The 12,336-nt window shown below is 40.5% G+C and overlaps 1 long non-coding RNA gene across 3 annotated transcripts in view; it reads left to right on the plus strand.

Annotated features, from left to right (window-relative positions):
* LOC113458728 (uncharacterized) overlaps positions 1-12,336 on the plus strand; it is a 91,377-nt gene that overhangs the window by 60,955 nt on the left and 18,086 nt on the right. For 2 of the 3 annotated variants that reach the window (XR_012581654.1, XR_012581657.1), the window contains one exon: positions 2,429-10,424. This is a non-coding gene — a long non-coding RNA (uncharacterized LOC113458728). The remainder of the gene's footprint in view (positions 1-2,428; positions 10,425-12,336) is intronic. The other variant, XR_012581653.1, reaches the window with a different exon arrangement.

Raw genomic sequence — 12,336 nt, forward strand, 5'->3', positions numbered from 1 at the left:
TTCCGCCACTTCCTTCCTTCCTTCCTTCCTTCCTTCCTTCCTTCCTTCCTTCCTTCCTTCCTTCCTTCCTTCCTTCCTTCCTTCCTTCCTTCCTTCCTTCCTTCCTTCCTTCCTTCCTTCCTTCCTTCCGCCACTTCCTTCCTTCCGCCACTTCCTTCCTTCCGCCACTTCCTTCCTTCCGCCACTTCCTTCCTTCCGCCACTTCCTTCCTTCCTTCCGCCACTTCCTTCCTTCCTTCCTTCCGCCACTTCCTTCCTTCCTTCCGCCACTTCCTTCCTTCCTTCCGCCACTTCCTTCCTTCCTTCCTTCCTTCCGCCACTTCCTTCCTTCCGCCACTTCCTTCCTTCCGCCACTTCCTTCCGCCACTTCCTTCCTTCCTTCCTTCCTTCCGCCACTTCCTTCCTTCCTTCCTTCCTTCCTTCCTTCCTTCCTTCCTTCCTTCCTTCCTTCCGCCACTTCCTTCCTTCCGCCACTTCCTTCCTTCCGCCACTTCCTTCCGCCACTTCCTTCCGCCACTTCCTTCCGCCACTTCCTTCCTTCCGCCACTTCCTTCCTTCCTTCCTTCCTTCCTTCCTTCCTTCCTTCCTTCCTTCCTTCCTTCCTTCCTTCCTTCCTTCCTTCCTTCCTTCCTTCCTTCCTTCCTTCCTTCCTTCCTTCCTTCCTTCCTTCCTTCCTTCCTTCCTTCCTTCCTTCCTTCCTTCCTTCCTTCCTTCCTTCCGCCACTTCCTTCCTTCCTTCCTTCCTTCCGCCACTTCCTTCCGCCACTTCCTTCCGCCACTTCCTTCCGCCACTTCCTTCCGCCACTTCCTTCCGCCACTTCCTTCCGCCACTTCCTTCCGCCACTTCCTTCCTTCCGCCACTTCCTTCCTTCCGCCACTTCCTTCCTTCCTTCCTTCCTTCCTTCCTTCCTTCCTTCCGCCACTTCCTTCCTTCCTTCCGCCACTTCCTTCCTTCCTTCCTTCCTTCCTTCCTTCCTTCCTTCCTTCCTTCCTTCCTTCCTTCCTTCCTTCCTTCCTTCCTTCCTTCCTTCCTTCCTTCCTTCCTTCCTTCCTTCCTTCCTTCCGCCACTTCCTTCCTTCCTTCCGCCACTTCCTTCCGCCACTTCCTTCCGCCACTTCCTTCCGCCACTTCCTTCCGCCACTTCCTTCCGCCACTTCCTTCCGCCACTTCCTTCCGCCACTTCCTTCCTTCCGCCACTTCCTTCCTTCCTTCCTTCCGCCACTTCCTTCCTTCCGCCACTTCCTTCCTTCCTTCCTTCCTTCCTTCCTTCCTTCCTTCCTTCCTTCCTTCCTTCCTTCCTTCCTTCCTTCCTTCCTTCCTTCCTTCCTTCCTTCCTTCCTTCCTTCCTTCCTTCCTTCCTTCCGCCACTTCCGCCACTTCCGCCACTTCCGCCACTTCCTTCCTTCCGCCACTTCCTTCCTTCCTTCCGCCACTTCCTTCCTTCCGCCACTTCCTTCCTTCCTTCCTTCCTTCCGCCACTTCCTTCCTTCCGCCACTTCCTTCCTTCCGCCACTTCCTTCCTTCCGCCACTTCCTTCCTTCCTTCCTTCCGCCACTTCCACCACTTCCGCCACTTCCTTCCGCCACTTCCTTCCTTCCTTCCCACACCCCCAATCTCTCCTGCTGAATTAAAACAAATGTGGCCCAGACACCCAATGAAATTATGGCATGGCTGTCTCTGTACCTGATGGCATCCCAGGCTGACTCTTCCTTCCACTTCAAAAGATCGGGTCAGTTGGAAGCAACCTTTGCTACACGGCCCTAAATTCCCAGCTCTGGATTATCATAACTAAGGAATTAAAAGGGGCTTTTAACAAAACCAAGTAATAGCAGCTTCTGGAAAGAATATTGTATTCAGCCATCTAACATCTGAATGACAATCACATTTTCAAATGTTTTGTTCATCTTCTCACCTAAAAATACAATGTATTCACATCATTTGTTATAATTGCATTTGTAAAACTCATTGACATTTTTCATATTTTACACTGCTTACTTGTTTTATTTAGTGCAAAAAGAAATGCACTAAAGTGGACTGCAGAATTATTAAGTCATAATGTTTCACAGTGAGAGGTCTGGATACCATAAAAAATCCTAAATGGATACCATAAATGAGATGGGGGAATCACTACTGTATTCTAAATGCAGTTAATACCATTCTACTGACTTCACTATGAATGTTACAAGACTGCAGTACAGAAAATCCTGCCAAGACTTTGGAGATTTAGCAAAATTATTTATGTTCAGGTTTCTGAAGAGCATTTTTATTTATGTTTCTGCACCACCCATTACCCAAAAGGAAGGGAAAAAAGAGAAAGCATAGTTGGTTTTATTTTCTACTACTCTTGGTTACTACTCTATTATTTCTGGGTTTATGTAACTAGTGTTACATAATGTGTGCAACAATTATCGTAATATTTCCATTGTAGGTTTCTAAAGAAATGAAGACGTTTAAAATGTCTGTTAACTACCAAGGTAATGTTTCATTATCCCCTTATTTGGTGGTAAAGCAAATAAAGAACTGAAAAGATGAATCTCCATATTCTCATGCTATACAAGCAACATTAATTAATTCAACATGACAAGCTTTGTGAAGTATCTGGGTAAGTCAATCTAGTATCATTTTGTTCATGAAGCCCAAAATATAGACTGACAAAGCACAAGTATGAAATGCATTTCAATCAGTTTAATCAAATAGAGTCAATGTAAAGAAAAGGGGCATTGTCAAGATGTGTCAGTGAACATTTGACCTGCCTTGCAGTTAATATTGTTTTTGTGCAAATTTCTCTTGGGGGGATACCCATTCTGCTCTGCATTTCAGTTCTAAAAAATGAAAATTTTATTTTTGATTTGGTGAGTGGAAATCTTCAGTAGGAATAATATATGAAAACATCACTTATAAATCATTATTCACACATAATCTGAACTTGCAAAATCAGACCCTTTAAAGAAACTAGACTATTCAGTGTGACTTGATTGTAGGAAATTCTGCTTTCTCTGAATGATCTTTTTTGGTCTGTTTTGTGAGATGCCGAAGATGAGACTACAGAGTTCAAATTCAAAATCTGCTGGAGAGTTTAGCTTGTTCTCTTCTCTAAGACTTGCACAGGTAAAAGATGAGGGTGCAAAGTGAACCTAGACCAGAGCCAAGTGGCCACAGAGCTAGGCAAGCTCTGACTTTTAAGGGCAGAGGAAGGAGCTTGCCGCAGATGGCTTCAGTGAGACTTCAGGAGGGATCCCCTGGTAAGATAATTCAGGATTTCTCCCAGGAGAGAGTAACCAAATCTGCCTTACTTCTCTGCATCCCAAATCTCCCTTTATCACTTTCCATGATCCCAGTGAAAAGCAAAGCAGAATGCAGGTCTTTATTTATTTCTCAAAATTTCTTCACAGATTTATTTTCACAGTGCTTGATCTAAGGCTACAGCTTCTGATCATGCTCAATATGCAGAATAATTTAATGGTCAAATCACAGCACAAAAGGATTCTGTTTTGTCTGTAAATCTACTCCTCTGCCAGGGAATAATGCAGTTGTTTTAGGGGCTTTTAAAGCTGTCTGTTACTTTCTCTGAAAACTATAGATTAGGCAGGATTTAAATTCACTAACTGAAGAAACACATGTATGCTCAGTGAAACAAGAAAAGTAGCTGTTAACTTTTTTTCTGAAGAGAAGAAAAAACTGGGTGTGACCAAGATTTGGAGAACAACTTCAAAAGCCCATTTCCCACAACAATACATATTTGATAGCCTTGTTTAATTTTCTGGACTTTCAGCTTTTGCTGCCTTAAAAAATCATCACTGTCTAGCAGCTCTGGTGACTTCAGACACACGAATCAAGTCTGCCAGGATATGGAGAGATCTGCAAGGTGAGTCTCTAATAAATGTCTGAGCAAACTTCTCTACCCAACCCTTTGAAGTGTTGAATGTTAGCCCCCAGGAATTAATGCTGACTTACCCATGCTAACTTTTCTACCACTCCTTAGAGACAAGAGAAAACAGACAAATTCTGTGAATTTCATTCCCTCTGATGATAGCCATTTGTACCCCCTCCCTTGATTTTTGGTCCCTTCCCCTCCCCAAATGTTCATGGAGCCATTCCTAGAGCACACCAGAGCCTATGAAAGTGTGACCAGAGCACAGTCAAGCTCTGGAATCCCAGTGGACCAAGTCATACTTTCAATATGTGCACACTCTGGTCTGAGCAGGGACCACTGTAATGACTCATCTGCAGGGCAGGTTCTTGAAGCAGTGCTTCAAAAATCAGGACCACACGTTTTTCTCAACCTGTTGATGGGTCAACCATGAGACGTTCACAAATCCAGAGAACTCTCCATGTAATTCAGCGTTTCTCCTGGACCTCTTGGAACCTCAGTACCATGTGGAAGTGTTGCAAGTTCTTTTATGTAATTTTTTTTTTAATGCCTCCTTCTTCAAACTTTGATGGAATGAATTTAGAGCAATGTGGAAAGAATGATTAACTGCAGTTTAATGAATCACAGGAAAGATTGATCCCTGGTTCCAGCTCTGGAGACGCACCTGTATCAGTCTTATTTATTTGAAGTGGTTTACCCTGTAGTTTTATAGCCAATGAACTAGAATAACCAAAATGGTTTGAAGTGTCTTATTTTGATATTTGCAGCATTTTCACCCCAATATTTTATATAAACCTTTCTCTTTGTCATGAATATATGCTGCTTAGTCCTTGACTAAAACATGTAACAGTGTGAGAGTGGAGTATTTTGCTGCTACAGACTTAGACCTTCTGAAGAGCCTAATCAAAACCAGATTTTTTTCCTTTAATTGGAAAAGAAATGAGTGTTTTGCACTACACACTAGCTAGTTAGTGCTATCATAAGCAGCCCCCTATTAATCACGTACCATTTTTTGCAGCTGTGTACAGTAACTGACCTGCCTAGATACACTATAACTGAAGCAATTAAGGATCTTTTGTATTTTTTATGTAATTACCACTTCTGAGCTAGGTTGCTAAATACTTGGGACATTTGGGGTTATAATTTCAAGGTCATTATATTTTTGTTCATCTCATTTCCTAGGAAACCTATTTGCAGACTTGCCTAAAGCATCCCAGATACTGTACATTAAAGTATGGCAAATTAATTCAATCCTACCTTCTTCCACTCAGTAGGTGCATGTCCATTTTTCCAGTGTCTAATACACAGTATATTTTTAAATTGTAAACTATTGCATGTTTTAATGATGCAAACAATGGAGAGACCAAATAAGCTAAAAGAGCTAACACATTTATCTCTACATTCTGCCATCTGTTTGAAACTGCTGATGTAATTCCAGTTTTAAATTACATTAGATCCTGCCTTCTGGACCCCTTTCCCTATTTACTTTTTTTTTTATTTTTATTTAAGCCTTTAGAGAAAGCAGTGCCTTCAGGTTGTTGACTACATAATAAGAAGCTGTGTCTTTGACTGTTTTCAATCTAGACTTAAATTTAGGTTTCCTGGACAAAGAGGTATAGTGAAATAATAGCTTTATTTTCAAAAGATGAAATCATTCTCTGTGTACAATTTGATGAGATCTGTTTTCAGCAATAATGCTAGCAACCAGCAGATTTGTTTATATTGAAGAAACAGCAAAGATTAAGGTTTGTGTTCTTGCATATTCTATTGTCTAATGATGGAATTCCAGTTTTATCTCTGTGCTTATGCTTCAGAATTAGTTGAATTTCTTTTATGTAACCTCTTCCCCTTATTTTATTGGCTTAGTTAACAAACTTGCATTTTTTTTTCTTAGCAATTCCTTTGCCTTTTCAGTCCACAGTGGCAACTCTCCATTTCTCTCTTCTTCTGGCATCTTGTGGCTCAAACCACTTATTTGTCTGGATCTGATACTAATGTTGATATTTTAAGGATTTGCTTACAGGCATGTTGGTCAGGGTCTCTCTTCAGCATTACCTATTAAATACATAGCCTGATTTTTGCACAGTTATTTACATGTCTTGAAAATTCAGACTTCAAAACATTTGCATAATATAAATGATTGTATTTTGGTTTACAGTTAACTTATAAATTTTTTTTTTACTTTGTTTGCATTCATTATATACCTACAGAATATAGAAGTACTAGAGAACGGCTTTGGAGAGAAGTTGGAGTTCTATGCTAAAAAGTTTTCTGACTCCTCATTTTAATTGATTTTAAAAAAAGATATCACATAATCAAAAATTAAGAAAAAATGCATTTCAAGCTACATTTTATTCATCATAGCAAGGAAATTTTTGATAAGCATATTTTCAAAAGTCATGATAACATTTTAAGAAATTGTACAGATTTTAAGAGGATTGGAACAATTTACCCACTTAGAATTTCCAAACCATACCAGGCAAAAGTCTAAGGAAAATGTTGAAATAGATTGATTTATGATAATTTTCTAGAAAGTTCAGATTGTTAATGAAAATTACTTTCATTACAACATTTGACTAGATTTAATTTAGAAAATTCTTTAAAATTAAATGAAACCCCACACCTCTAAGCCTTTTTTTTGTTTGCTTTGGAAGGGAAACAGACACTGACTTCATTTTGAATTCAAACAAGTGATTTTATATTTCACTATCTGACTTAAAATGTAGGAAAATTGTTATTCATAAAATTTAGAAAATTTAATTAACATGAAATGTTGGTCCTCTTACATAATGGTGTCTAGGAGCTGTAACTGTTGTCTTACACAAATCTTAAATATTCTCATTGAACCAGCTTCCAGAATGGTAGCAATTTTAGTGCATCAGTCACTGATCCATGCCAGTTTCTGGTGAGGAACCTTGACCAAAGTCTCAAAATTCCTAAAGCACTGCTACCTATGAAAATATACACAGTCAGTCACTATGACTTCAGCTATCATCATGCTCAATGACAACAAAAGTCTGGTGATTGAATTGTGACAAACTTAGTATAGACTTTCAGCATTTCCGCTCCAAACACTGAAGCCAATGGTTAAACTTAAAGTGGTGGTCAGCTGTTGGGAATATGGATGACTCCCTTGATCCTTTGTCTAGGCCAGCCATCACCAGTGGTCAAAATCTGAAGCAGGTAGGTTCAGTATAATATTCCTTCTCACTCCAGCATTGCTAACATAGGTTGGATGGATATGGAAAAAGTCAGCAGGTTCCTATCAATTTTTGAGGATTAAGTCAAGCATTAAATGTTCAATTCTGGATTTTCAGATATTTCTGGATTTTCATGGTATAAAACCACGTACAGCATTTATTCATATTTTCATATAAGACTATGTTCTATGATGATTCATCTTGCTATGAAAAAAAAGTGCATAAAAGTTAAACCAGAGATGTCCAGGTATGGTAAAACAAATATGTATTTTAAATAGATCTGAAGCTGATATCACAGATTCATATAATCATAAAATGGCTTGGGTGGGAAGGGACTTAAAAGATTATGGAGTTCCAAATCAGAATCCTTGGGCAGGGATGTTTAGGGCCCTATTCAACCTAGCCTTGAACACTTCCAGGGTTGGGGCATCCACAATTTATTTGAACAAGATCTACCAGTGCCTCACCACCCTATGAGCAAAGAATTTCTTCCCAACACCTAGCTGAAATATTTCCTCTTTTAGTTTAAAAACTGTTCCTCTTGTCCTATTACTATCTGCTAACATGAAAAGATACTTTCCTCCCTTTCTAAGTGACCTTTAAGTACTGTCAGGCCCACTGAGGTCTCCCTGGAGCCTCTTCTTCTCCAGGCTGAACAACCCCAACTCCCATCCTGTCTTCACAGGACAGGTGCTCCAGCCCTGTGAACCTTTTTGTCCCCCTCCTCTGGACCTGCTCCAACAGGTCCACATCTTTCCTGGGATGAGGGCCCCAGAGATGGGTGCAGGACTCCAGGCAGGGTCTCATGAGGGAAGAGTAGAGGGTCAGAATCACCTCCCTCGACCTGCTAGCCAAATATTACCAGTTAAAAGTGGTTATGTGGGTTATATCAGCTTTCCATAGATACAGAGAGTGACATGCATCAGTGCAGGGAGTGTGGATTTTCTGCTTACAAAAATACCGCTGACTTACGGAGTCTGAGCAGTGTTTCCCAAACAAAGGGTTGACTCCACCCCAGCCTACAAAGAAAAAAATAATTGAAGTCACATTATTTCTTCAAATACTCACGATTCCAAATGTTTGGTAACCAGCTGCCTGTTGTGGTAATGCTTGTTCTTCTGCACAGAATTTGTATTCAAGACCTACATAAAATTAGTATACAAAATGAACTGAGTGAGTGATTTGTTGGAAGAAGTTTTTGTTGTGAAAATGTAATGAATATTTCATAGTTCAAATTCAAAGCAACTATAAAATATCAAGTTTTGCTCTGATGCATAAAAACAATTCATCATAACTGTTAAATACAAACCATATTCACTCATGGTATGAACCATAAATATGACAAGAAGTCCCAGAAAGTTGTAGTTATGGTTAAGAAGGAGTCTGCAGTGAATACAGCAAAATTCCTCCCAAATATTTTATATAATGCTGTGTTTCCTGATGATAGATTGCATTTCATCTGCATCAAGACTTACAAATCAGTCAGGGTCACCAAAACTCAACTGTTTTCACTGCATCCCTAAAATAATATTGTCCTGGGTTTCCTCCCAAAATCTGTCCCAAACCAGGACAAATATAACGTTCAAGTATATATAGGAATTTATTTTAAAAGTCAAAGAATATGATCTGCCAAGTCCTGCGCCAGTTTATTTGCAAGAACCTCCAAACATTTTACCCCATGCGCACAGCAGGCCTTTCATCATAGTTCCTGGTCTTATGGAGACACTTTTGAAATGACAGATCTCATGGAAGTCAAAGGAACTGTTAGTAAATTGAAATGTAACACTAATACCATGGACTGTATTTCCTCTGGAGTAAATATATGTTGTTCTTGAGATTTATGCTGCTGAAAACATCTGATACTTCTTTAGCACAATGATGCATGAGTCCATATGATAGCAAGACTGATTGTTAAACTGCACGAATAAAATGTATGTGAACAACTAATTTATTTAGTGATATTGACATCTTACATTTTTCTGCAGTTGTTTTCTTACTATTGATTTACAGAACTGCATTTCTTGAGTGGAGGCATCTGCAGCAGGTGGATGGATGGATGGTGGCCTGCTATAGGCTCTGCAGAACAGTGTTACAACCTGTGTTGTTTTACAGAAAAATGTCTGACTGTGGCATCCTCTCTTAAAGAATTGAGCTGCCTGATTTGGACATAGAAACAGAATAAAACTTTGGACAAAGAGCAGAAACCCTGTGGTTACTGTAGTGCTTTAGAGATATGATAGAAGTGAAGCTTATAGGGAGGATGAGTCTTTCAAAAAGACAAGATTCCAGCCTAAAACTCCAATCAGAAACCTTCAAAAAAATCAGCCCACTATGAAGCATGAACATGAAACATTGTTCCTATTACTGAATGAATATACTAATTTTCAAAGTGCATATGCCTGAATGTATTTACTTTAGAGGCAAGCTTTCAAAAACTCTTTGCGTATACAGCTTGATTCCAGCATTAATACAATTTGCAATGAGCTAGCTAATGAGCTTCTGGTTTTGAACAACTTGACTCTATTTACGAAAGATTAGACCCACTGAGAATCGCATTATTCTTTTTTCATAAAGTATTTGAATCTAGCAACTGTAAGGTTGCAAAATACTGCAGAACAGTCAGATTCAGAGATTATTTAATCAGTAATAAAATGTCATTGTAGGCAGCATAGCAGTACTTCCTAAATCCCCCGATGCATGGTCGGCTTATTTCATTAGAATCTGTGCTGGCTGCTCTCCAAAGACGCAGAACTAATGCTATCTGCAATTATCGGATTTTGTTAAGCACAGAGCATTCGACAGTTACAGTGTTAATGAATGAAGAATAGCTAAGCAAGCCTCTAATCCATTGCTCATTGTTTAAAAAAAAAATTAGAGCCCAGCCCTATCATACTCAGTTATAATATGACTCAAATCAACAGAATAAATAGTTCTGCACCTTTTCTCCGTGTGAGGCAAATGTAATGCATTGCTTGCTATTTTGCAAATGAGAGGTTTTTTACTGAGAAATCCTTTGCTGAGAAATAAGTAAGATGTAAAGTTTTCTAATAAGTATGAGTATGATATCTACCTGTCACGGCCGTATTCCTGCCTGTTGCAAAAACAATCTATTGATAGGAAAAGGAGAAACTAATCTAGTCTGTCAGTAGAAATATCAGTGCCTTTTAATTAGCCCTCAGCAATTGTGAGTTATCAGGGTGTGTATTGCACTGTGTTGATAAAGCTGTGAGGGGAAAAGACTGCAGCTAATAACTAGCTCTGAGTTCAGAATTACAGCATGAATTCCGTGAAGCTTCTGGATATTGGCACTTTCCAAGAGTGATGGAGATGTGGGTCCCCTGGCAGAGAAAAAGGTGAGCTTGTATGTAACTGGATCATGGCAAAAGACTTAAAATTTGCATTTGTAATTGCCTAATATTTGATATTGCCTAATATTTGATATTCCTAATATTTGTATTTTTTGTAAATGTACACATTATATACTGTCAAATTTAAAATAAAAATATTAGTAATTCAAATACTTTCCTTAAAAATAAGAGCTGAAAACTATATTTTAGAGCATATAGAGCTACTAAAAGAATTTAATTGTCTTGGGAAACAAAAGCACCATGTGGCATTTTTTTTACAATGTGTCTCTTAACCAGACAATACTACTATTGATCAATCAAATTTAAAATATTTGTATGTTTCAAATTACATCACCATCATTAATTCTGATAGTGACAGCTAAGTTTGGCTTTCTAATGAAGCAGTCTGGTGATAAAACACAGTGGAAAAACAATGTATGTATCCTGAATATGTCCTTTTCCTGTATCTGCAGTCCATCAACCCCAATTACTCTGCTCTTTTTCCACTGATTAATAGCAGCCACAGAGAATGATATCAAAAGTGAACAGTTTGGTTACTTTTCCCCTGCAGTGTCAGTCTCCATCCTGCTGTTATCTGCTAACTGAAAACATTTTAGGCTAAAATGGGAAAACAGTTGTAGAAACATACAAGTCTTCTAGAAACCACTGGGCATCCCTTCAGACTGTGACAAAATCCCCTTCCACCCGTACTATACTATAAAAGACATCCTAGGATTTGCACTAATACTTTCCCTACTCATCTCCCCTGCCCTATTCTCCCCCAACCTCCTAGGAGACCCAGGTATGGCCATTAAGACCTGTGGCTGGTTCTCATGGATGAGAAAAATAGTTACGTTGTCTCAATTTACATTGGCAGCAGACTTTGGACAGCCAAAGTTGTCCTGCGCAGGAACCAAAACCCTTGTCATGGAGATGCATATTGGCAGGGCCATTGGTGTCCTGGAGGGTCCCCAGCACACCCCTGCCCCAGGCCCTGGCACCCCAGAACCTGCCTGGAGCCTTCAGTCCCTGCCTGAGCTCCCATCCCACAGTGCCCAGGCAGGGTGTTGTGGTTTAGGAATGCTACCCTTAAATTTAGTCCTCCCACTGAGACTCTCCCAACCATGTGTTACTTTTTTTGTCCCGCTCCCTCTCCCCTCTGCATCAGGCTGGAGAGAGGAATTAGAGGCACAAAAGGTGAAGATCAGATGGAAACAGATTAGTTGAGGTAAGAGCAGTTTACAGGAAACAGCAATGAGATAAGAAAAGGGATAAATAGTACCAGTATTAGTAACTAAGGTGTACAGAACAGAGTGATTCACATGCCAAATGCTCCCTGCAGAGCCCGACCTGACCACTGGTGCCACCCAAACTCTCCTTCTCTACCCAGCTGCTCCCCCTGACTCGGAACCAGCAGCAGCCCAGGGCTCTGTCTGCCACACTTACTCAACCAAAAGAGACTCCCACCTCCCCACCTCTGGTAATAAGGCGGCACAGAGCAACCTCCAGGTCCCAGCCATGCCCCTTCCTGCAAAAATGAGCTCTGTCCTGGCCAGAACCAGGACCCTGGGTGGGCAGGGCTGGTCTGGGGCTGCTGCTGGTACCCAGGTTGCTGAGGAGCCCTGAAGGCAAGAGGTATACACAGAGCAGCTCACCAGGGTCTGGCCTGGCAGGGAAAGCCCTTCTCCCTTCAAAAAGAAATGCAAAAGGCAACTAGAGCAAGGCTCCACCACAAGGAGCAAGGGAGGAAAAGACAAAATCCAAGGGTGGTGGTGGCCACCCATAGTGAGCACAGTACAGTCCTGCAGTGCCTGGCCTGGCTGAGCAGAGTGCTGATAACAGGTTCATGGACAGGCACAGGTACAGCAAAGCCTGAACCACATCCACACAGGAGACACAACCACAAACAAGGCTGCAG

This window comes from Zonotrichia albicollis, chromosome 1 (assembly GCF_047830755.1).
Source record: "Zonotrichia albicollis isolate bZonAlb1 chromosome 1, bZonAlb1.hap1, whole genome shotgun sequence".
Classification (NCBI taxonomy): Eukaryota; Metazoa; Chordata; class Aves; order Passeriformes; family Passerellidae; genus Zonotrichia; species Zonotrichia albicollis.